Raw genomic sequence first — 5,645 nt, 5'->3', positions numbered from 1 at the left:
TCAGAGATTTCAGCCAGCTGAATCAAACGCTCTTGCAGGGCATCCAATTTGTGGCATGTGTCCTCGTCTTGGGGCATAAATATAAATACGGCTGACAGTACGGCTAATGAATGTATGTCGCCTTGGCAATCGGCGCCGGGACTGGAGTGGGTGGCACATGTAGAAGGCTAGAACTCCGCTTTTGATCTGCAATTCCCGTGGGAACCCGGCGACCGTGCGCTGCTCTCGTATGCAAATTCATTAGGTTAAACATGTGTACGAGCCCCTGTCTCATGGCATATTTAAATGCCGGCAATGTTGCGTGACTGCCAGACTTTCCTTTTTTTGGGGGATTTTCCCCCGGTTGATTGATAGCTGGTTATTGCAATGAATATTTGATTTTGGCAAGTGTTTCGATGGCACTCCGTATGGGCAACCCAAATAGTTGACAACCCAGCCAGGCAGCAAGTGACATCTCACCCAAATAAATGACATAATTAGCCACAAAGGGCGCAAAGTCTTGAGATATTTTGGCAGGTAGTAGGCCAGACTCTGAGACAGCTTTCAATTTGCGCAAATGCACTCAAGTTTCTTGGCTCAGCATCTCGGGCGGCATTTGGGGTATTGTCGTATCAGCCCTATTGACTGGCTGTCAGTTTGTCTAGAGTCTGTCTAGAGTTTGGCTTCTTATTAGACAGCCCGGCAGCTGCTACACAAACATTGTCCTTCTCCGGCTTGAATTATTCAAGATTAATCGCTCTTTGGATTTCAATTTGACTGAGTGCCCTGCCCCGAGTAGGAAAGCATATTGAAGCAGGAATTATGCCTTGCCAACCAACTCATTGATATGCCGCATTTATTAACTGCCATTAAAGCGATTCGCAGCCAAAGTTTGGCTAATGAGTTCCTTCCGCCATCACGTGCAGTAGGTGCCATAACATTTTTTCCTTTGAGCCAGCTCCAATTAGCCGCGTTGCAGTCGGAGTTGCAATCCTGGCGGCGCTTACGTGACTCCAGGATTTGGCACAAGTTCCGTAAGTCGTCCTTAGCCATATGAAGTGCTTATGCCGGCTAATTTTCACGGCGCAGATAACACGGCTTACGTCAACGTTCTGGCAGAGCTGGCAGTTTGAAAATCAGATTCTGCTAAGCCAATCTATTAACTCGGCTTAATGGTCCCCATTATGAAAAGGGAAGCAGCATAAAAAATGTAATGAAAATGGCCAGCATTTTTTCCCCCAACTGGCAATTTGGCATGGCGCTTTGATATCGCCGACTTTTGTTAATATTTATTATTTATGGCGACAATTTGCCAAACGTTTTTAGCCATGCTCGATAAGGATCGAGTGCTCTGAACGGCACAAAGAGAGTGTTTTCAACTTTTCGCAGCGATCTTTCAGCACAACGCGGTGCTGTAAAACTTTGTCGGCAAAAAGTTAACTTTACTTTAAACACTTTCACGGCCCGCGATGGCGGAAGTACAAAAGTGCAGCGTTTGCAGATATACAGAGATATCGGGGCCGGAACAAACGGCCAACTTAAAGAATTCCTTTTCGCCGCGGCATTAAGTGCAGTGCATAAAAGGCAATAAAATGCAATTATCTCAAACGGCATAACTGTCCCGTTTTTGGCAACGCTTGCCGGCCCCATAAATTGTCAAAGCCCGCTGCGCTTGCCAAAGTCGGAGAGGGAGAGGGAAAGCGCGCGCGTGGGAAAGGCGGAGGAAAAGCGAGGGAAAGCACAGAGATAGCGGAGAGCAACTGACTCGACTTTGATCTAATTTGTCTGCCAGCGAGGGCAGCTTAAAGATTCTGCAGCTGGGAAAATGGCCGGGAAACGGCGTGCCTTAAAGCGGTCCAAGTTGTGGCAGCAGGCCCGGCCCCGCCCGCTCCGCCCCTTCTGGCCATGTTTGCAAATGAGCACGCCGCCATTTTCCATTGCACGTTGCACACTTTATTAGTTTTCATACGCGCTACGTTCGCTGCTGCCGCCCGTCGGCAAAGGTACAAAAGTTTTCCGCGCATTTCCCGATGCCCCGTTCCCCCTTCTCCCATTTTCCCGCCCCCTCGCCCCACCGACCGTGTCAACCATGCGCAAGTCAAATGCAAAACATGTAACTTTGGGCCCATGAAAGTTTTGCAACAAAAGATGCAAATTTGCCGCGCCACCCCGGCCCACCGCTCCGCCAAACGTGAGTTTCCCGAAAAGGGAAAATCGCTTGGTGGGGAGGCGGGGCGGTCGGGAAAACACGCTTTCCGGCAAGAGCTGTTTAACGGTTTAATTTTGCATGCAAATAATTAGTGCCCACCCACCTTCGATGGGGGGTGGCCTTAAAGAGATTCGCATCGAGAGCAATTGAAAAGTTTTTCCGGCATAAGTAGTTGTTCTACCTTTGCAGCTATACTAGATTTCAGTTTCCAATTTTCCAGCCACGTGTGACTCCACCTCAAGGAGTTTTCCTCCACATTGCGCATACGCCGTGGTTGCACGCCATATAATAAAATATACAAGTTGGCCGGCGAGGAATGGCCAACGGGTAGCCCTGTGAACTTTCTGGGCCATTTAGCAGCTGCTAACGCTTTCCCCCTGCTGAAATAATCAAGGGAAGTTGTTTACTGAAGGGGGAAGGTAGGGAAAGGCCCAACTAGCGGCATGTAATGTTAGTTTTATGAGCACGTGTTGCCATTTTTATGGCTCACCCCCCGAATCCCTACGGCAGGGTGGGCGCAAAGCCACAACAAAGTCCAAGACAACGAAGGGCTCATTCAATTAGAAGTTGCTGAATTTAAATATATACATTGCCAGCTCAGAGAAACCGCAGGCGCAGCCATAAAGAAATTCTTTAATATTTTGATTAGAAGTGCTTGCGGTTTGCCGCTAAACGCAGTCGAGTTTTCCTTCGCTTTTTCATTCCCCTCTCTCTGGCTTTTCCCCTTTTTCTTTTTTCTCCACTTGTATTTGTGCAATGCAGAATGATTTTATTTGACAGGCATTGTGCGGTGTTGCCACAGGAAGGAAAATGGGGAAAAAGGGTTAAGTTGGCAAAATTGAGTACGAGTAGTGTAGTAGGGCGCCCAAAAGTATGCATCACATGTGCATGTGCCGGGCAGAAATATAATTTCGAGTGTGCGAGTGTGTGTGAGTGCCTGGGAACTGGGGGCGAAGCGGAAGCGTCTGTGCCACATCCGTTTCCGCCTTGATGGTTATAACTTCTTTTTCCGGCGCCGGCCAATCAACGTTCCTGTGGCCAGGATCACACAACCATCAGCAGAACACGAACGGGAACCAGCTGTTGCAGCTGTCCCTACGCTTTTCCCAGAGCTTCTCCCTGGATTTTCCCTAGCTTTTGTCCCGCTTTTCCCCACTCCACTCGCACATTTGTTATTTCAGTGCGTTTGGCCTGTAAACTTCTTTCTGACAGCTGCACTTGTTGTCCTGCAGCTCGGCGGGCTTAGCCCCTGAGATGCCATGCCGGTGATGGAGACTCCAAGTGGAACTGAAGCCGGGATTCGGCCTCTCCCTTAGAGCTGGCGACACAAACAATAACGGCACAAAGCGTGTGCAAACGGAGTAAACAAGTGACCACCTGGCCGAAGATCGAATGTCCTGAGACCCTGTGATGTGGCCGGGCATTAACCGACTGATAGGGGCCATATGTTGTCTGCGATAAGCTGCCAGTCGGAACAACAAGCTGGGCAGTTGGCTCCTCAGACAGGCCGGTTATCCGCCTATCGATGAAAGAGCGCTTTAGGTGCTTCACTTATTGATTACCACTTCGACAATTGAAACACCCTTGTCTTGTTTATACACCTTCAACCCTTTTACAATTGGGCAAATAGTTATTACAGCTTAATGGCACACAGAAAAACGTACTGGTATATGTTAACGAGGAGGGATATTATAGGGACTACTAGTATAATTAGTGTTAATAGTGTTATTAGTATTGCTCACTATTGTGGCTTGAATTCTCCATTTAATATTAAATATACCATAACAATTATTATTGATGATTGGTCTTTAAACTTATTGGCCTAATTGACCTTTTTTTTCTGTGTCTTTGGTTTTCTCTTAACCAAACAACTTTAAAAGAATTTCCACAACTATTTATGCCTAAAGAAATAAATATAAATGAACTACATTTTTTATTGATTTTTCCGCCTTGCCCAACTTGCAGTTTGAATTTTTCCAGCTGCATTGTGTAGCTTTCTTAAGCAAACCTTACTTGCAAACCGAACAAGCTCTCATACACCTCAAGGTGTGTCAATCACTTATATTGTTGGTTTTTCACTTTCCTGTGCCGTAAACAGCATTCTTAAAACTCTCACCGAGAAGGCTTCGCATTTCAGCAGAATTTCTGGGCAGCCAGGCACTCAATTTATTTTTTGGGGACAGTAAAAATAAATTTCGGCACTTGCTTTTAAATGCCGGCAAACAATCAGCATTCAGTTGTGATGACGTCTGTTTGATCTATCCATTTGCATTTGCATACTGCCCCAACACCTTCTTATGTATGTCAGCATATACATCTGCCCATATACATGTGCTCCTGCTGTCCTGTTTGTTGTGGGCGGCGTCGTCGAGGGGGCGTGGCCGAGTCGACTAGCCCGGCCAATTCATAACAATTGCGTTTCATGTGCCGGGAACTTGACACTCAAGTGCGGCACGCCAACATATTTGCACTTGAATTGCCGGGGAGCGAGTTGCAGTTTATATGGAAATTTTTACGTTCACGTATATTTGCATGCACGGGAAATGCTCCAGAAAAAAACCGAATGAAGGATACAAAGGTCGGAGGAGTTGGGGTCGTTTTCAGGCCAAAGGCTGCATTGTATGAAAATTGGGTTGGGGGATGAGCGCTGGGCTGGAAAAGTGGGCGAGTTGCGGCCCACAGATGGCAATCAATTTGCCGGATGCCGAAAGTAATTCGCTGGCAGTCTGAAATGCAGAATTACAGTTTGACGGGCACTGCCAAAGGGGGTTCTTAAAGTGCAACCTTAAAGGCGGTCGAGATCTTTGCGACTCCCTGGTGGGGAAAATTGCATCCGGCCCTTATCTCGCCCATAAGCGTAACGAAAATAAAATTGTCTGGCAATTGCCGGCAGAGCGGCAAAATGGCTAACGGAGCTCGGCAATCGCGTCAAAGTTGCATATTAGCATTTCAAACGAGCGGCAGTTAGCCGAAAAATTGCTGCCAATGGTCGCCAAGAAAAGTGCGCCAAATTGGAAGGTGAAAAAAATAGGGAATAGAGGGATAGATCCACAAAAAATTGTAAATTCCCCATACCCCAAATGGAGCACAAAAGAAAGCCACTTAAATGCAGATTACAATAAAAGGTGCGGCAAGCTTTTTGCAGCTGACGGCTTTGGCTTCGGCTTTGGCTTCGACTTTTGCATTTGGCATTGGCCAGGTTTTTGGTATAGTTTTGCATCTCTATTTCCCAACTCCCTTTTTTGGGAGAGAGAGTGTGGCCTACAAATCAAATCGTCAGCGACAGCTCCTTTAATGGCCGCCGCATGCGAGGTCTCTAAAATAATTCCCTAATGCTTGTCACAGCCATTACCAGCAGCTAACAGCCAGCAGCAAGGACCTCCACCTGCACCTCCACCTTCGCCATCAAAAGCAGGAGCAGGACGAAGGATGCAGGACGCAGGGAGCAGGAGTCGTT

The sequence above is a fragment of the Drosophila biarmipes genome, chromosome 3L (genome assembly GCF_025231255.1).
Source record: "Drosophila biarmipes strain raj3 chromosome 3L, RU_DBia_V1.1, whole genome shotgun sequence".
Taxonomy (NCBI): Eukaryota; Metazoa; Arthropoda; class Insecta; order Diptera; family Drosophilidae; genus Drosophila; species Drosophila biarmipes.
Note: the sequence above shows the minus strand (reverse complement) of the source record.